This window comes from Protopterus annectens, chromosome 8.part0 (genome assembly GCF_019279795.1).
Source record: "Protopterus annectens isolate FY-2018-M chromosome 8.part0, PAN1.0, whole genome shotgun sequence".
NCBI classification, from domain to species: Eukaryota; Metazoa; Chordata; order Ceratodontiformes; family Protopteridae; genus Protopterus; species Protopterus annectens.
This window is the reverse complement of record NC_056741.1, coordinates 282,628,947-282,651,316: the sequence shown is the minus strand read 5'-3', so window position 1 is coordinate 282,651,316 and position 22,370 is coordinate 282,628,947. Positions and strand designations below refer to the sequence as shown.

The window sequence follows — 22,370 nt, the reverse complement described above, 5'->3', positions numbered from 1 at the left end:
TTGCTGTTGGTCTAACTGACTTGAATCACCTTGAATAGCTAATTTGTTAAAGTAGTTTTTGTAACATACACTTTCAAGCAATCTTTTTATATGGACTGACATATTCCATGTAGGGCAGTAGGTGGTGGGCTGGTCTGTCTCAGTTGGGAATCACGTAAGAAAGCTGTAAGTGCATTCATTTTATTGGCCAGAGGGCTTAGAAGCCAGTTCTTTATGTTCTAAGTGTCTGTAAAAATTTGCATGTTATCACACCACTGCTCATCATGCAGAGGTGGTTAATAGTGCTCTGTATAGATGAAGAGACAACTAGAAACCAAATATTCCCCTATAAAACTACATCTGAAACAGTACTAGTAAGTTGGTCAGTGTAGGGCAACTATTTTGTATATTGGGTAGCACAGAACAGCTAATTTACACATTGAGGAGAACTGCCCCTTGAATTTAGTAATATAGCATTGTCTCATCAATAGCCCCAAAAGTACCTTTAGTCACCCCAATATTAACCCCTTGTATACCTCACTCTTGTAGCTCACCAAAGAAAGAACCTGCCATCACAGAAATGCACTTTTTAGATTTCTCTACAGCCAGTTTGGGGATGTGGATATCTTGAGACAATGTAAGAATTGTCTAATTGTCCCCAACAACCATTTAATCATGAAAGAAACAAGCATAGTATACAAGATATGTATCGACACAATGTCTCTGGGGTCAAAACTCTCATTTATAAGAAGTGAAAGTAATCTGGTTGTCAGAAACACACACACTGCACCCACCACACATAGTATGCACCTCACGCATAGACCTACTTATCCTGAGGCACTTAAATGCAATCTTCCCAAACACCAAAGACCTCCCAGACATTCCACCTTTAAAAATCATCCTCAATAAATTCAAAAGCACTCAACAGTAACACCTAACACTGCACATACAGCCACACCCAGTGGTGTAACACCTAACACTGCACATACAGCCACACCTAGCGGTGTAACACCTAACACTGCACATACAGCCACAACCAGTTGTGTAGCACTTAACACTGCACATACAGCCACACCCAGTGGTGTAACACCTAACACTGCACATACAGCCACACCTAGCGGTGTAACACCTAACACTTCACACACAGCCAAACCCAGTGGAACCGCAACTACCAAGCCCATAAGGCATGTCAGTACACTACCCAGGATTCTAGTTATAGGGGACTCCATTGTACAGCATATTAACAGCCCACATACCAGGATGAAAAAGGAGAAAATAATGGTCAGTCTCCTATCAGGGGCTAGGATCCAGCAAGTTAAGCATGCACTCAAGTCATTGCACTACTGCTACTAGTATGACTCAGTCATAGTCCATGTACATGTAAATAACCTGAGATGTATCTCCCTAGACTATATGAAAAGAGTTATCATGGAGCTCTTGGACTATGTGTCAAAGGCTGGTATATGCCTAGCACTGAGCAGCATTCTACAAAGGATAATGCCACAATATGAATGCAAGATGATTGACTTTAATAATTAGCTAAGTTTCTGGTGTCGTTCTAGGGGGTTACAATATTTATCAGCATGAGAGGACAAAGTTAACAAACCACAATATTTTGTCAAGGATGGTTTGCACCTGTCCCCTTTGGGTTTTTAAATACTGGCTAAACCATTGCACGCCCTCATTCAGCCTTTTTTAGGCAATGCAATATTGACAAATCTTCTAACATAGCAAAATCTACCCAAGGAAATCTAAATGAGTTACTGCTCAATTCCAGCAGTCTTAACAAGAAGCTCCACTCCCCCAAGCTCTCCTCACCCTGGAGAATGCAGATATCTGTGCAGTCACTGAGGCATGGTTTAAAGCCGCAGTGAGTACCCTGGCATTGCAAGGCTACAGTGCCTTCCACACATTTAGTCCATCAACTGCACAGGCAGGGGCTAAAGGTGGAGGTGTCTAGATCTACATCAGTAACAAAAATACATCAAATTTGGTTTAACAGGATGATGCCTTGGAGTTCCACCACATCCGGATTACCTTACACAAAGTCCAATACCACATCCTAGCACGCTACAGGTCACCCTCTATGTTCCATGAAATGCATAGGGTAGATTTAGACCTATTGGAGACACACATAATTCAACCAAATATCCTGCTCATGGGGGACTTTAATTATCCCTCTATAAACTGGGAATCCTACATAATCTCAAATGTACAGGTGCAGAGATTCCTAGACTTTGCGAACACAAACACACCATGGACCAAATACTGCACACACTTACATATTGGATCTGGTGCTCACAAACATTGGAGAACACTGCACCCCCCCACACACACACACACAACACACACACACAGACACACACACACACACACACACACACACACACACACACACACACACACACACACACACACACACACACACACACACACACACACACACACACACACACACACACACACTCACACACACACACACACACACAAGTGTCATGTCATCCCTGGTAAGTTCAGATCACAAAGCAGTCTCCTTCAAAATAAAAATCAGTCCTGTAACTCCAGAAAACCCTGTCAAACTTAGGAACTACTCCAGGGCAAATTACTTTTTACTAACCGATATCAAATTTTCAGGCCCTCCAAACCCAGATAACACAGCAGCCTATGTGGAATTATTCACATAAGCTTTGTATAACCATGTAAATGACTGCATATAGATTGCTGTGCCTATCAGGCATGAGCCTATAACTAACTGAAAAAACAAACCACCCTGGTGGGAATCCAAAATTAAACAGCTTGTGCAACAAAAGAAAAAAATCATAGCTAAAATTAGGACATTTAACATCAAAAACAATGATAAACACTCTCTCAAAATGAATAGACAACTATATGGACTAATTAAGTCCAACAAAGCAAATTTCGAGGTAAAGATAGCATCCCAAGCCAAAGACAACCACAAAGCCTTCTTTAGCTACATCAAAAACCTCAAAGCAGCACACAGCAGGGACTTGAACTGCTGGTAAATGGAGCCACATTCACAGAACTGGGAGATATAGTAAATCTTCTGGACATATTCGGATCCGACATTATCCCCCTCACCCCCAGCCACCTCCCCCATGCAATACCATATAATATAACCCCCTCAAACTTTCAGTAGGGAGCATATCTTAAAGGTGCTCTCTAAGGCTAAAAATAGAGCTTTAGTGGGCATCCATAACATCCCAAGATGCCTCTTTAATAGTCGAAATATGACCTGTCAGGGCCCCTGGAGTCACTATTCAACCACAGCTTAATGGCATGCAAATGGATGACCACAAAGGTCCTGGGTCCTCTCCTGTTTGGTATCTACTTCTCTGAAATCCAGGCCAACATGAAGGGACTCTGGTTGACAAGGTTCACAGATAATTGCAAGTTGGGTGCTATTATTAATTCATCCAAAAGAAGATCCAGCACAAAGGAAGAAAAAATTAATTGGCTTTTATTGTGGCAACTCTATCATGTAAACCGGTTTCAGCTAAAACATAAGCCTTCTTCAATGTAATAGAAAATTTAGTTACCGTGCATCCTAGTGTCTACTTATATATCCCAAAATTTAAAGAGATATACACACACATGACTGGTGTCAGACCCATGGCCTTAAGCTTAATGCCAAAAAATGTGCCATCATCCCCTTTGGGAAAAAAAACTGGTTCTCATGAATTACCACACTGATGGTAGTCCACTGAACACAGAAGAAGTTATAAGAGATCTGGGAACACAGGCTGACAGCAACCTCTCTTTTGACCACCACATTGCCACTGTGGTCAGAAAGTCTTTCTATGTGGCGCATCTCATTACTAAGGGTTTTGCATCCAAGATGAAAGGGGTCATTGTCTCCCTCTACTTTTCCCTCATTAGGCCAATCATTGAGTACAATGCCCCATTTGGCATGTACCTCGCTAGACACCTGCAACAACTGGAGTGACCACAAAGGTACCTCACATAGAAGATCCTAGGCCTTAAACACTTGCCCTATATGGACAGACTCAAAAAACTCCAACTATTCTGTCTCATATTGCCTACTTAGAGGCGATCTCTGCTTGACTTACAAATCCATGTCTGATCCAGCTCTGTTAGAAATGCTACATCTAAAGAAATCTCAATTCCACCACACCACACACACTCCAGAGACCTCAACCTCAATGCCACAATCAACAGAACATGCTGGAAGGACAGGTTCATAACTCAGAGACTGCCCATGCTATGGAATAGACTTCCCTTACATGTCAAACACAGCACCTCACTGGCCCTCTTCAAGAGAAATCTTGATAAGTGGATGGGAAATAGAAAATTCTCCCCACAGACCACTACAGTGGCTCTACTCGACAGAGGCACTGGGAACTAAGGCCGGGTGGCACAATGCCAGGGTAATCCTATGGGCTAAGCTTGTAAAGGGTCCAGGGCCATTAGCCTAGTACACACCTATGAACCTATGACTATTACTAGTCTCATATGCAAAGACATGGAAAGAATTATCATGGAAATGATTAGCAATTACATGAGAATTCTTCACACACAGGACCCATCCTAGTTTGGTTTCTTCAAAGGTGGCTCATGCCTACTGAACCTGTTGGACTTCTTTGAGAAGGTCACCAAGGCAATGGATGATGGCAAAATGGTGCATACTGCCTAACTTGACCTAACTAGGGCATTTGGTACAATAATCCACTCAGTCACCATAAATGAACTCTTAGAACTAGGCATAAACCCCATGTAATCCACTGAATAGCCAGCTGGCACACAGATAGTATCCAGGAGGTTAGAATTGGAGAGGCCACCTTCAGAAAGAGGCTGGTCACTAGTGGAGTCCCCCAGGGCCCTTTGCTGGATCTGCTCCTCTTTGGCATCTATTTTTCAAAAATCAAGGACAATGCCAAGGGCCTCTGACTTACTAAGTGTGCAGATGATTGTAAGCTGGGAGCAGTCACAGAAACCCCCCAGGATACTACCATTTTACTGGAAGGTCTAACACAGACAAATGCCTGGTGCCAAAGCCATGGTTTAAAACTCAATGCCTAGAAATGCATAATAGTAACTTTCAGGAAGTTAGCCACCTGGGGAAACTACCTCATCAATAAAACAACCCCTAAAAGTAGACACAGTAGTCAGGGATTATGGGACTCGTAGACAACAACCTGGCTTTTGATCAACATGTGTCATTGGTAGGGTCATGTTTAACAAGAGCTGAGTGATCTTTACTGACAGAGGATGCTTCATTTCCTAAATGTGTCTTATTTGCACCTTGTCTAATATTATTTATCTTACCAGACTAGTCATTAATATATGTAACAACAGTTTTCCAAGCTGTGCCAATTGCACAAGTAGAATCATCTTCACTAAGCCTAGATTTGCTATTAAAAACAGTAATCATCCAACTTTTGACATGAGGAACAATAGCTTCAGGTGTTACTAGTTGTGCTGTGGTGCTTGCATTATGTACTATGGTCTGTAGTCTGTACACTTAGGCAGGGGTTCTATTCTCACTGCAGTCAACTTGGTGTGTGTTTGTGTCTCTAGTCAGTAGAGTAGGCGTGCTGTCCTATATTTAGCACTCAGCAGTAACCCAGCTAGCTCACTCGGTAGAGCATGAGACTCTACCTTTGTATATATACAGCTTTTTGCATACTGGGCAAAATACTTGTGCTTCAGCAAATCATTCATGGAATACTCATTTAAACAATACATTCTCAGACACAGACAATTAAATACTTTTAAAAGAAAAAGACAAAAATTAGTGACAACAGGTTTAAAAAAATAATATAATTAGTAACTTAAGTCAACCTGAGTGAAGAAATCACACAGGAAATAAGCAAATAATTATTAAAGTATACTGAGCTAACCTTGTACAAGGGGAAGTAATTCATAAAGTAGTCACTCTGACCTAACATACCAGTTGTGCTTAGCATTGCGTACCATCGTGCAAACCCACACAAACCCACTTACAACTGCTCAATGGTGCCTTAATCACCCTGTATCCAACAGCCCTTGTTCTGCCCAGCAACAAAATATGCAGCCTTGCAGGTCTTGAACCCATGACCCTACACATTATAGTCGCAGCAGTAAACCACCAAGCCATTACAACAGTACAGAAGAATGAGGTATCACCAAACAAGTCCTCACTATAGTAAAATCAAACTGAGCCTGTGAAAGGAATCAGTATACAGTCATATGTTCCATAACCGACTACATAACATAAATATGTGAACTGGAGTACAGCAGTAAGCCCAGAAGTGAGGTGTAATTGTAATAGAGTGTTAAAGTCCCCAATAAAACACAAGGACCCCATACAGTGTACGTACAAATGAATCATGGATACCAGGCATACATACAAGATGTAATGAATAAGAACTCAATGCCAAAAAGAAAATATAATGCAAAGTTTAATGTAAGCAATGCTAAGCATTGTACAGGCCCGCTTAGGAGATGTAAGCAATGTGTAGACCAGCTAACTCAGTGTGCCCAGAGGTATGCCCCTTTAAACAATGCTAACCCTAGGTAAGCAGGTTTGCCCATAGCTTAGCCTTTTCAAAACTGGCCAATCATGGAAAAGTGTGGGAAATCAGCCCTACTTAAACTGAAGAGGCAGGAATACATCTCATGACTGGTTGTCGCTTCCCCTTACAGACACCATGTCAGGAAGGGGAGAAGGTGTGCACTTTCGGGCACAGCGCTGGTGCATACAGGAGTCCAGAGTCATGGCAGGACACCTTGTCAAAGACCATGATCAGAGACTGCTACAGGGCCAGTACCAGTGCTCCCAATATAAGACAGAGGCCTGGGACATTCTCACCTGTGACCTCACCAGTGCCACTGGCATACCCCGAACTGGTGAGCAGGTCAGGCACCACTATGCTGACCTGAAGCAGTGTAAGGGGATCCTCTTGGACCAGTGGATCCAAGAGGCTAGAGTGGCAGGGGATGTTCCAACTGTGTGTAAGTATCACCCCACTATGTGCATTATAATTGCCAGCTCATGTATATCATGGATAGGTATGGCTAAATATTCCTCTTATGTCCCCCACAGCTGCAATGGAGTGGGCCGTGAACCAGGAAGCCCACTTCAGTAGCCTGGTGAGGTTGAACCTGAGGCACATCAGTAATACTCATGCATTTACTGTCATACGAAATAAAACTAAAAGTATTAGTAAATTAATTGCCTGTATAAAACCTGTATTGTTCAAGGCAAGTACTGCATACACCGGAGAACATGGCAGGAAGAGTCTCATATAGTTTGTATGTAAATAAAGCTTAGTAGTGTAACAATAAAGTTCTAACTGCTGGACTGCATGAGTATACTCTGGTATCATATGGTAATGTATATTTGCAATCACGTAATAGTACTGTTGTATTAAGCACTGTTACCCACACTGTGCACCATAAATAGAATTTGTAGGAATGCCTGTATATGACTGGTGTAATCCCCAGAGCCATTTAGTACAACTGAGAGACACATAGACAGAAAAGAGGGAAAAGGCAGACAACAAAACCTAAACAGCACATGCAACTGAGATGTGAACTGTTATATTTTTTAGCACACACAGCCATGGTTCGAATCCTGGCAGTGGGAGTAGTCTGCATATATAATCATACCCCAAAACTGTACTGATATGTCCAGAATGTCCAGTAAAGTGGCCCATATCTGGTGCCTGTCAACCTGCCCCCTGTGAAAACAGTGGGATGATCCCAGACGTATAGGCAGCAAACATGAAATACAACTGATTGACACACATCTATGAGAACAAAGCTGGCACACTAGCAGCTCCCCAAAATCTTATGAGAGTAAGAAGCCACGTATGTCCCATTTACACCCTTATGTTGTCAAGCTGTGGCCAGAGTGTGTACAGTAACAGAGTGAGGTGCATAATAGTAATGTGTAATCTGGTACTGTGTGTGGCAACATTCAGGTAGTGCTAACAAACATTTTTACCACAGGTCTGTCGGACACACTGTGCCAAGAAATACAAGAATATTACCCTGTACTGGTACCGTTTACATTGGTATTGTATGGCATTATGACAGATGCAGTTGCTCTGAATAACGAGGTATTAGTCATCACTGTTGCCCATGCTGTCCTACAAAATATAACTATCTAGAAAATCTGTATAAGAGTGTTGTAATACAAGGTCAGAATGCCAAAGCACAGGAAAATTATAAGACAGACATCAGATAGGAGATATACAGCAATATCTATATAGTACACACAACTCTGACGAACAGTCTTTAAGTTGTAGCAGACACAGCCATGGTCTGAATACTGGGAGTGGAAGTAGGCTGCATATAGAATCATACCCCACAACTGTACAGATAAGACCAAGATGCCCAGTATATGGGCCCATATCTGCTGCCTGTCCCCCTGGGAAGTCTGTGGGATGATCCCAGATGTTTACCCAGCAAACAGGGAATACAAGTGATTGTCAAACATCTATGAGAACAAACCTGTCACTGCAGCAACTCCTGAAACTGTAAGGAGAGTAATAAGCCAAGTATGTCCAATCTACACCCCCCATGTTGTCAAGCTGTGACCAGAGTGTGTATAGTAACAAAGTGAAATATATGTGCATAATACTAAATTGTAATCTGGAACTTTGTGTGGCAACAATCAGGTAGTGCTAAAAATCATTGCTCCCACAGGTACGTCAAATACGAACACTGTGCTGAGAAATAATAGCAATCAACATCCGTAGGATACATATACACAGACACATATATGCAGATACAGATACACACACACACACACACACACACACACACACACACACACACACACACACTCACATATATAGGATATATATATATACACACAATGTGAGTGTACTGGTATTCACCCACAATACCATATGCAACTGGAGACTGTATGAAGCTACCCAGACCAACTGACAATCATTGCCTGTCAACACTATACCTGAAGACAGCAAGGATGTCAATCACACAGGATTGATAAATCAAGCTTTTATTTGTGTACTGTGCAGTTGTATATGGTAGGTCCATGAAGCTTGCAGAACACGAGACATCAAATAACTGAGTTATCATCTGATCGTGTGTATCACCTACAAAAGCATGCTGCAATCTATTCAAAGCAGCTCAATCCATTTACTGGAGAGACTGAGAGAGAAAGAGAGAAAGAAAGAAAGAAAGAAAGAAAGAAAGAAAGAAAGAAAGAAAGAAAGAAAGAAAGAAAGAAAGAAAGAAAGAAAGAATAGCAAGCCTAAGGCAAAGGCAAAACAAAAGCCAAAGTAAAAGAATTATAAGAACATCCAGCAAACTATCCAGAACAGACATCATTCCCACAACAGGTATGTGAAGTATATATGCATATAACTAAATAATAATGGGATAGATGATATGGAATGATTTATATGTGCCATTAGCTGTTGCTGTAATGATGTTCAACAGAACAACTGCTATGGACAATAGTGTCTGTCCCTGTGGGTAGTGGGCCATAGCCGTCAACTGTGCAGATCAGCACTGACTGACAAGATGTAAGCCATCATAGTGTGTATGTTGTGTAATGAGAAATATGTATATTATGTGGCCAATAGCTGGTGGTGGAAGTAATGCCATTATGATGGACATGTGGGACCCACAGCCCACCCCTTGCAGGATACTCAGGTTAATCTGTAATGTAATATGCAGGAATGCCACAGGTGTGTAATAGGGTTACCTGCAATCAGGTCCTACATATACCCCCCCTAATGTCAAGCTGTGTCCATATGTGGCACCTGCCAGCATTGTAGCAAGGCAGAACAGCGCAGCTATGCAGGAAGGTGTTGTGAGATTGTGGACCTGATGTCTGAATGTACCCCACATATAGGTATGCATATGTGTACATATGTACACATATATATATATATATATATATATATATATATATATATATATATATGTATATATATATATATATATATAAACTCAGCATGTATGTCCACACATATACAGATACCCATGTGTAGACATATATATGAGCACATATATACAATATCACATATATCTACACCCCAGTTTGGCTTTGTCAAAGGCAGATCATGCCTTCTAAACTTGGTTGACTTTTTCGAAACAGTCTGCAAAAGCCATGATGAGGGAAGGAAAAGAGCCTACCCTACCTCCCGATCTGGCCGAAGGCCTTTGTTAATACCCCTCAATCATCATGAAAAACTCATCAGCTTAAATGTTAACCCTTAACATCACAGATGGGGTCAAACTGGCTGAGTGACAGACAAAAACCCACAGGGAGTTGCTGGCGTGTCAGTCGACCAAGCCTGTGTCACAAGGTGGTGTGCACCAGGTCGTCCCTGGCCCACTCTTGTTGTTCTCTACTTTTCCAGTACAAGCAAACACAAACACAGGAGGGTTATGGCTGACAAGTGTTGCGATCTGCAAATGATCAAAAAAATAGTAGACAACACATCGATATCCTTCTGAAAAGGTCTCACAAAGAAACGGACTGGTGGCCAAAACCCCATGGCCATGCCAAAAAGCCAAAAATGCATAGTCATACCCTTCGAGGAAAACAACACTACCCCTAGCTGCAAATGGTGGCAATCACAATCCAATTACAGAAGAAGTTAAATCTGGGGAGGGACCCAGGTTGATAATAGTCTGTCATTCGACACCCATGTCATTCTAAAAGCAGAAGAAGACCTTCTACACCCCCACCTTATCAGAAGGGTTCATCTGAATCAGAGGGGAGGAGGCATCATACTAATCACTCATCAGACACATGATTGAGTATTGAGCACAATGCCCATGTATCGGATACACTGACCACACCCTTGTGCAGCTGAAGCGCCAAGCACAAAAGGATAAAAGGATAAGGGTCTCAAACATCTCTCTTGTACATTAGACTGAAAGAACTCAGCTCTCTATAAACACGCTTTGCCGCTTTGCACCTTTGCCTAGCTGCCTAACATACAAAAAAAACAAAGTTTGATGAATATGGATGGCCCATGCTTCACCCACCCATCAGAATCAGCCACATACACAGAAAACCTCATTACTGGCTATTAATAGGACTGTGGGATACAATCCCATCACAAAGACTCCCTATGCATACTGAATAAAAAGACGAAATCTGAGCAGAGCACCTCATGGGCCTGTTCAAGAGAAATCTTGACCAATGGATGGGAGATCAGAGATCTCCCCAGGGAGATCCTCAGTCATACCAGGGGAGATAGGCTTCCAGCAAAATAATAAATTATAGTTCCCCCATGCAAGGCTGAAGCATATATATATATATATATATATGCACATGTGTACATATATACAAACACAAACATATATGTATGTAAATACATGTCCCCTATATTACTACCAAAGTGATGCATGCTATGTACGAGGCAACAGCACACATAGCAATACACACAGAAATCTAGAGCTGGCAGTGTGTGCAACATGGATGGGTATGTCACATGTTACTCCCTTGTTGGGATGACATTGCCCTCATCTGTGAAGTATGCAATGGGAATATGGGGAAGTATGGCAGGTATAGTTGTGCAGGTGGTCAGGGTTGGTAAATATAGAGGACAGTCTACAGGGGTGGTATGTGACACATGTGGTGGGTAAACACACTGGATGTTGTGTGTGGTCTGTGATGTGGATGCCCTATGGGCCCCAATACGGGCACAATGGGAACAAGCCTCCCACCCACTGCTACTCACAACAGCAGTCCAAGTCCTGAAGGTGCTTGGCCTGGAGGCTGAGCAGGAGGAGCATGTCAGCCCTGTGAATGTGTACTGGGCGTCTCAGAGTAATGTATCACATCCCACATGTGTCTGTGAAGCCTGGTATGGAACAGACCCTGGACCTGACCTCAGGGGACAGGAACATGCCAGTGTGTGCCCCCGGGGAGGGACAACATCCCCTGGGGTGGTTCCACCTCATGGTATTGTTGGACCAGTACATGAGGAGACCTCAGGTTGGGACACACATGTAATGTGGCCAGGTAACATGGGCAGATGGGTTTGGAGAGTTGGTTCTGCTGGCCAATAGTGCATATACATGTTATTGTGTCACTGTTATAGAACATATGTTGGTAGTAATAGTCTACACATTCCCGGAACATGTCCAATAGCATGCATAGATATCCCCAACAACACAGAATGTCAGATGTGCAGCAATCACAAAGCAGCCATACCACAGGCATATATGGAACCACTGTGGCCCTGACAAGGGCATGCAGGTGAATAGTTTGTAACAGGCCAGCAATGATAGTGTCCACACAGGGAACATGGCTACAATCACATAGCAGAAAGTGTGGTACAATACAATATCTGTCCCACTGGTAGGTAAGCTGTAGCCATACCTAATGAGTTGTGTGTACAGTTTGTTGAAGCTGATATGGGGGGGTGACAGAGATGTGTATTACAAACTGTGGTAACCTTGCTGTATGAGTTGCTCAGACCTGTTTCCATCTTTATGTCTTTCAGCCAAGATGTCACATGCATGCTTGCCTACCTATTCGACAGCTGAGAATGAAGTGCTGATCACACACCTGATCCAGCACTACCCAGTGCTGTTTGGCAGGGCTGCCCATGAACAGCAGGAGTGGACCACCCTGTGGAATGACCTAGTCCACAGGGTCAATGATGTCGGACTGTACAACCACAGTTATGAGCAGGTCCAGCATCATTGTACTGACCTGCTTCATAATGCCTGTCGACATGCTGCTGCAGTCCAGGAGGATCACCTCGCCACAGGGGGGGGGGCATGCCATCTATCCCCCCTGACATGTGTGGAGGAGCTCCTGGCCAGCCTCGTGGCACCTGCCCATCTGGCCAGCCACCAACCACTGGACACATTTGTGGAGGTGGGTGGCATCCTCACACTGGCTGAGGAGTGTGCAGGTAAGGACACAGGGCACATCAATAGACCACTGTTGTGTATACATCTGCATCGGTATAGGTAGATCATGCATATCTGACATGTCATAGATATATTGTGTTGCTGCATAGTAGGGATACACAGATGTCCAGATGTAGTAGTATTGTGGAACTGTAATACTGCACCCACCCTGTGGCACTGCCACAGATGTGGCCACTTACATTGCATCTCTCACCCTCTTATGTAGGTCCCTCTGGGATACCACCAAGGCAGCAGCCTGTAGCTGGTGAGTATGGTTTATGTAGATGCTTGCCAACACACAGGGCATGTAATGGTGATGGTATATTCCATGCACACATCTAACACACCTACCCTGAATGCATGCTGTACATGTGCATACACTGTTGCTGTAAAATGCATGGAGTTACAGGGGTGACCATGTTGGGGTATTGGAAGGATATGTCAGACACCTGCATGATAACAAACATCCTTTCATTGTGGAATGTGTCCACAGGGAGTAAAACAATAGTAGGAGACATGTCCTACGGTATGGACATGTTCGGAACAACACCCATATACAGTGCAACACCAGTGTATATACCTGTAGGACAATGGCAACTGCTGCAGAGGTACACTATGGTATAAGGTATTACAGTAGTCCACATGATCAGCTGGAACTAGGCTGTAACATGTGGTGTTCAGTGTATGGGACACTGCAAAGTGACACACATGTGTAGGGCTTACTTGTCATGCATCTGCAAAAAGGCTGAAGGAGGGGGTGTCAGCATGACACATCAGTGCACTGCAGCAGGGATCCTAAGGATGTTAAGAATGGCTCTATCTGCACATAGTCAGGTTCAGGACCTGTGGCAGCCATAACCCTACCCCCACAACAATAGTGATGGCAGTGTGTGAACACCATGGGATGTGCACATGAGTAGACCTTGCAATCATGCAGAATAGGGGGACATGTGTAGGGCAGACTGAACATACACTGGCAAATGCAGATGGCCCATGCTGGTATACCCCTGCCAGGAGTAGTCACTGCTGTAGTACACACAACAAGAGGTGCTATACACCGTCATGATAAAGGTGTGCACACATATGCCCACACAGTGTGTATGCATCAAGGTCATCACCCGCACACCTAACACAATCCGTAGACACTGCATGTGAAAGTACAGGACATATGTCACATATCGGGCTCATGTACTGCTAAGATATGCAGTGATGTGGTCCCATAGCAGATCAAGGATGGGTGCATCAAATTAATAAAGGTGTGTACACCCTCCCATAGCAAGGGTATGCTCTGATGGTTGTCAGTGTAAGAGTATTGGAATGGTCATACATCATCCGCTGATGTTGAGAGCTGTGCATCAGACATCAGGCATTCACAAATGACATCTGTCCACATATCATACCAGGTGTGTGTTGCTGGAAAACATTGGGGCAGTGAGCATAAAGCTGCCATAACCAACACAGTAGTACACATTCAGCAATGGGCCATACACCTGTGAGGTGTGGTGCACAGTACATAGCAGGGTGCAGAACAGGTGCACAGAAATACCGTGTTTATGGGCGCAGTGGTATCCAGGGGAAGGGGCTTCACCTAGTGACACAGCACATGCATCACACACACATGTATACTTTTGCCAGCATGGATTGACTATAGCTGCACTGCATGCTGTCAGGTACCATATGTTATGCATGTTGACAGAGGGATAATAGGAGGACTGTGTGTACTTTCATTGTGCAACCTCACCTGTATGTGTGTGTGTGTGAGTCCTGGTGGGTAGTCAGTTTGTCTGTAGGGTCACTCTGGTGAAGTGGAGGGAGGTTGATGCATGTAGGATGCTTGTGTGCATGTGTGTGTGTTTGTGTGGCTGGCCATGTATGCACATGTGGGATTGTGGGGTGTTCATACAGCAGTACCTCCCTCTGGGATCATGCAGTACATGTACATGGACTGCCACATTACACACCAGGAATACCTGTCATGTGTGTAATAACAGGACAGCTGATAGTATAATATGGTCTGAAGCATGGAACAGGCATCCAGAGGGAAGGCAGACACCAGGTACACCCTTAATATCGCAGTCACCCACAACCCATGTATGCAGCACTACAGATGCATTGGGGAAGTACTAGGCAACACCAGGAAGTGTATCCATATATTACAGTTGTCACATGATAGGCTGAAGGAGCAGCATATCTGGCATGTACTGAGCATTACATACACATGACACACCAGTGCTTGATATTATGGATAGAACATAGTAGCCCACACATGTAGGGGCCATGCTCATGATGCCCGGACATACAGAGGGTGCATACCAAATGACAGCAGTAAGGACATGTAAAACCCCTATACACAGGTCAGGCAGGTAAAGTAGCAACAGGCCTTGTGTTGTGGCTGCCTGTGTATTAGAGGACTGATATGTTAATGAGTGGTATCAATTAGTGTATGTTAACAAGTGTGATGCAGGATGGGGTACCACATGGACATATACGTGGGAATGTCTGTAACGCCATGGACAAGTAGGTATTACAGAGGTGTGTGTGTGTGTGTGTGTGTGTGTGTGTGTGTGTGTGTGTACTGTTAGGCAATGCTGTACAGGTTTTAAAGTGCATTTATTGTTTTCCTCCACAGGTGGCGAGGTGGGTCAGGGTCCCTCCTGCATGCAATCTGATGTTGGTGTCCATACAGACACCAAAGATGATGATAGTACTGTTGAGGCACAGGTGGGGTTGTCAGGGCCCGATACTGCACCAACATTTGACATCCCCCTTTTAGCCACCCCAACCCGCACACAGTTTCAGTACCTATACACACCCCATCACCAGTGGCCATAGGGGAGGGACAGCTGGCATTCGGTGGCAGTGCATAGGAAAGCGTGGTAACCATGCCTACTGTGTCTGGTAGTAGTAGGCATAGCTGGATGTTCGGCAGGGCACCACATAGGCAGATGTCCCAGGCTGCTCGTGGTAGGGCCGCTGGACATCATGCCCCTGGCAGAGGTGACATAGCTGGTACCAGCAGGTGCATGTTTCAGGCTGTCATGGTAGCGCAGGCACGTATAAAATGTTACCACAGACAGGGCCTGAGGCTGCAGAGGGCTGCTCTCACATCTGCAAATGACAATGCTCATGAATTGGCTGGTGCCATCCGTGGATTAACTGAGTTCATGGATAGATGATCTGGTGAGATGATGGCCCTCATCGACCGTGGTCTGTCCATGCTTGAACTTGTGGTGGGAGTGTGTCGACGGCTGCATGGATGTAGGTCAGCAATGCCAACAGCTGGTAGTCAACGTGGACATGCTAGGACACCAAGGGGCTCCCATAGTGGCAGTACCAGCCCTGGCACTGCGGGTGGCACTTTCCACACCACATGAGCACATATTCCTGGCCAGTCCCAGGAGGGACCTTGTACAAGCGGACATTTGTCATCGTCAGGTGAGAGTGGCACATTGAGGCCTTTACTTGGACATGCCCATGGAACCCCTGGCAGGCACAGTCCATGTGTCTGTGGCCGGAGGCAGTGAACTGCATACACTGCCAGGTATGGTCTGCAGCTGTCCAGAAACACCTGTGTAAGGCAGAACTGTGTGCATGCATACCCACAAACTATGCAAACACACCTAGGGCAACCCCATACCTCCACACACCACATCACCATCCCCAGCTCACCACAGTACACCTCTCACCCACACACATGGTGTCAAATGTATGGCCCACCCTTGGCCTCTGGCAAACCAGCATCACACCCTGTGCATATGATGATACCTGTGCCACATCCCTGTCATCCATACCATCAATTCAGGGACAGGCTGATATGGTTCTGATGCACACGGTGACTGTACTACAGTGTACCACAGTACTGCAGTGTAACATGTTGTAAGGAGTAAAGTGTAATGCATAAATGGCAGGTAGTATAGCCATTCAGCAATGATGCATTATAGCTGTTAGTAACACTGGTTGATTGCAGTCCCTATAATGTTATCCATGTGTGTTGTAGGTGTACATGTGTCAGCATGAGGATGGTCTGCAGTCATACTCCACAACGGGGTATGTCACTGTGGTGACACCATGGATGTGACATATCTGGGGTACAGTTGAACACATGTCACAGGTTACTAAAACGGTTATTGCCTTTGCCACATGGTCAGGTGACCTGCTGAGGAATGTATACACTGCAACCTGATGTAGCCCCATCCACATACATGCACACTGTTACTTGGCAACACTTTGACTAGACCCCTACCTAGCTATGTAGTGATACTGAAGTGTCTACAGTTACATTCCATATGATGGATCATTACCCAGTAAGGGGTATATACTGTGACACAGCTCAAACACCAGGGATACAACAGGGAGGCCTTGGTGTCCAGCTATGCCTGCAGGTGTGCCTGTTGTCAGTACTACATTTAGCATTCTGCTCTTGCCTGGGTTAGCATGGTCAATAGTAGTACTCCATGATACACTACATGCCAGTGTGATAGCACGTACCCCGGGCTACTATACCTGCATGTAACACATTCACATGGATAACAGTGCTGTACAGGCCTCATATATGTCTGTGACCCACACATGATACTCACACCCCTTGCTATTGTACTGACAGCACATAGGTGCATGTATTATACATGGCATTACATACACCTATAACAAATGTCATTACCCTGCCATGTTATCAGACTGGGTGGTGTGATATGGTTACCAGGCCTAAGTCATGCTTAGCAAGTATCAACATTGCTGCAATATAACAGCTGAGCTGATTTGCACACTAGTAAGGGAAGCCTACACTGTGTAAGTGCCCTTACATTTACCCATAGCTTAGCACCGCTTAGCTTCACGCAGACCCATGCAAACATGCTTAAAGCTGCTCAAAACTACCTTAACCACTCTGTATCTGACAGCCCTTGCTCTGCCCAACAACAAAATGAACAGCTTTGCAGGTCTTGAACCCAGGACCCTATGCACTGAAGTCACAGCACTTAACCACTACGCATGACCACTGTGAAGGCAGCTGTTGTTTTACCAATATAGCTGCCAATACACATATTGAGTAGTATTGAATAATTGCCTTTAGTTCCTAAATTGTGTAGTCATTGTTAGTAATATGACTGTTGCATCACATATGTTGTTTTATCATAATGTACACATAGCAGACACATACGGTGAGATAAATCTGGGAGGGTATACACTACCGTGAGGTTTACTCATGACAGGAATCTGGTTGTATATATATATATATATATATATATATATATATATATATATATATATATAATAGGTCTATATATGTCTACATGTACATACACATGCCTGTATACACATCTGTATAGTGCTACATATATATGGCCATGTGTACATCTCTTCGTATGTATACACACACACACACACACACATATATATATATATATATATATATATATATATATATATATATCGAAGTGCTACAGAATCTTGAAAGCCCAACATCCTGAAGACCAAACTCCTGAGACCAAACTCCTGAAAACCCAAACTCCTGAATACTCTGAATCTTGGAAACTCTAAACCCTGTACACACACAGGATACCAACACTTACTATATTCCAGCACAAGGACATACAGAAACATATTACCCTTCAATTATATGCAGGGGGGCAAGCCCTCATGCACCCCCCCATGTGGGGGGCTGGGCCCGCCACACACCCTGCTACTCAAATATAACAACGCCGAGCTTGCACTTTAGTACACTAAGTGAAATCTCGGGGTTGATATATTTCTGTAGCAGGGGGTGTGGGGGCACAGTCCCCCAAATGGGGGGTGCAGGGGGGTGTGCCCCCCTGGTTATACTTGGAGAAGAGTAATATGGATTGTGTTTTATTTGTTTCTCTATGTACTTGTGCTGGAATATAATATGTGTTGCTATCCTGTGTGTTTTCAGGATGTTGAGTTTTCAGGATTTTTAACTCTCAGGAGTGTGGTCTCAGGAGTTTGGTCTTCAGGATTTTGGCCTTTCAGGATCCTGTAGTGCTCCCATATACATATATGTATATATAGATATATGTATATATAGATATAGGCATATATAGCTATATATGTATGTATATCTTATGTGTACAGATATGCCTAGCTATGTTGCTATATATGTAGATATCAATAACTATATGTGCATTAATATCTATTCTGATATACCTACTACTGTCAATATATATGTAGATATCCATACATATATGTGCATATGTATCTCTATCCGTATATGTGTAGACATATATTGCTCTGTATATGTATATATCTGGGTGTTTATATGTATATCTATGTACATATACATATATATCTATGTATGTTGATATGTATATGTGTATGTATATTTAAAGATATCTGGATAATTATATATACATATATCTTCAGCATATGTCCTGAACATGGAGTGTAGCCCTACCTCAACCCCTATAGTCCCAACTTCGTAGTGCAAGGGGATGTCAGGTATGTATAGCAGGTATATATATAGACTATTGCTACTGTAATAGGGATTGTCTTCACAGACATGGTGTGTGTGGGAGGTCACATTTGCTTTTAACATGTGTGCCATTAGCTACTGACAGACATCCTAAGGACATCATAGTACAATACCACTGCTAGCACCTAATCCTCCTGTGGACTACAGCAGAGATATTGGCCAATATATGTGGACAGTCTGACACACTCTGGACAGTCCAGAGGTATAGACAGAACCCCTTAGTGCAAGACATGTGGACCAAGCCTGACAATGTGGATGTTATTAGCCATGTAGATGGATATAACATGTAACTACTGGTATATATTTGCCCCCATAGGTTATGCATTCACACACTCCAGTCTTTCCTGCCAGATAATAACCACTAGTACAGAGGTGCCATGGCCACATACTACCCAGTAGATATTGACATACATCTGTACAGCATCCAGCTGCTCTGTCTGACATACATGACTGTTATGTTGGCACAGTAGCAGTACATCTGGCAAGTATCTGGACATTACATCTCACTGGGTAGGTACACTAAGCTGCTAGGCATGTAACAAAGCACTGTTCAGGCTACAGGCAGACTGGCTCAACATTGGCTTACATTTCCTATGGGGGAGTGCACATGTACCTGCATATATAGCAGGCTCTACAGGCATGCCAGAGCACAGAGTTACATAAACCTGTGTGACAGTGTATAACCACAACCAATGTGAACCCAGACACAGCCACATATGGTTAGCTTGCATAATATTACAGTATATTGACTATCTGTTCAACACCAACCTCATATGTGCCACTCACACACTAACCCTACATATACTGGGTGACTACACAATGTAGTCCGATGCCTGTCTGTGGTATGGGACATGTGTGTGTATGTCTCTACAAACATGTAAGCTGATAGGGTAACATACAGTGGAGCAGCATGTAATATCAGATAGAACAGGACCAAGAACAATGACATCTACCACAGTCTGTACACAGGCCAATGTAAATATTAACAATACACACACTGTTGACAATCACCATACGTACACAACCACTGAATGTCCATGCTATGTCATCAAATATAACCCCTACTATACATAACATGTGTAGCAGTCTGATATCTCACTGGCTTGTTATCAGATATGCTGTCACTAATTATGGTCTACAGCACATATGCAGCCCTTACTGCATGACATACGTAAAAAGCTTAACAGGGTTGTGACTGGAGGCACATACACAGAGCCAATATTGACATGTTGCTATGATAACCTCATACATTTACTGCTGTAACAGGGTTTGTTGCAACATATGTCCTATAAGGGATATGAAGTCAGTAACTCTCATGGCTGTCACCATCTACAGACTGCAATCCTCACACTACCTTCTGCAGTTCACAGATAGCTGCTCTGTGGGTATCACATGAAACAAAAGGCACCACACACTGCCCAGTTTGCAGATGACCCTACAGATGGGGGTTCCCTCATAAACATAGCACTGACATGGCAGGTATTAAAACATGTAGGACAGCCATATCCACACACACCCTGTTAAACCAGCATTACTCCAAATGCAGTATAGCAGCACTTACAGTCTGTAGTCAGGTCAGGCACACCCCCCTCCTGTGTGTTGGCCTGTTTCCACAATGTATGTCGTTAAAGGTAAATCCCCAATCCATCTGAGATGCTGTTTGCCAAACAACAGATCAAGTTCCCGCTCACAGTCAATGAAAGGCCCAACACCAACAAGATGTTCCTAGATATCGGAGTGTGTTTTTATGCAATTGGCTATGGGAATGTTACCACAGTTGTTCCACGTACAATCAGCTACAGGAGGGCTGCAATTCATACAGAGGCCATCAGCTGATCATGAGCATCACTTAAAATACACATGCTGCTACCTAAGTAAAGCAGGTGTTAAGTGTCCACATCCACCAGAGAGGGTGTGAGAGAGGCTGACAGAGGCAAAGAAAGGTCAGGGATGGGTGGTTGAGTAAAACATAAGCATGTTTGTGTCACACACCTACCAGTACAGTGTATCAAACCTCTGATGCCTATGTAGTGCTATCACATGTCCATGCAGTTATTGGATGCGCCACATTGGTTACATGTTAAGGAGCCCTCAGAATGTATATGTGATGGTGAGTGACATCTGCAACAGGGATATGGTAGGTAGGTGTAGTACACATGCCTGTCTGCATGAACAGGTGTCAGCGTCAAGACAGCCACACTCTCACAGGGACGCACACACACTGACACACTTGGCAGGGCCACTAATACAACTCATCACTAGTGGTGTTGCCACAACACAGTACTGTGCAGGTATCACATCCACCACAGGGGTCATAGGGAGGTTATGTGGGCAAAGGGTATGTGGAAGTGTCTGATGTCAGACAGCATGCTTCAGTATGCCAATAGGGATTGCAGTAAGTGTGAATGTTGTCATACGCATCATACAACACACACACAGACACAGGTGCCAGTATTGACATGCATGAGTGCATTGCTTCACGGGTGTGTAGTGGTCGATGGTGCCAGATGGCTATACAAGGCTAGGTGATGGGTATACATTGGCATCAGACCACATGACAATGGTCTGCACTGTGGCTCAGGGGTGTAGTGTCTGTATTTTCCCACACAGGTGGGTATTGTATTCACCATCCAGTCACCTGGGTGACTACTGCATGTGGCCAATGCTGTGCATTGCTTGCCACGTATGTGTTCCTTAGTCCATGATATGGATGGTGTCTGGGATGTTCACACCTCCCACATGTATGTACAGTGACATGTGGAACTGTACCTGGGGTGTCTGAGCCATGTGTACACAGATTATCATCAAATGTGCCAGTCCTGGCCGCATGTGGTGGAAACTGTTAACGGACAGCAGGTTGACCCTGTACCTACAGTGATAGCATGATACTGGTATTCCCTGGTGCCAGTGGCATCTGTCCATACAGGGCTTGTGTTTCAGGCATGGTATATCCTTTGTGGTTCACATTTTATGGCACCACAGGTATTGCAGGTGTCCAGTGGGGAACATGGAGGAGGTGCCCTGCCGG

The 22,370-nt window shown here is 44.0% G+C and overlaps 1 protein-coding gene across 2 annotated transcripts in view; it reads right to left on the bottom strand.

Moving 5' to 3' along the window:
- The window catches only part of BCAN (brevican), a 923,936-nt gene that overhangs the window by 57,812 nt on the left and 843,754 nt on the right, over nucleotides 1-22,370 (bottom strand). The window lies entirely within an intron of this gene.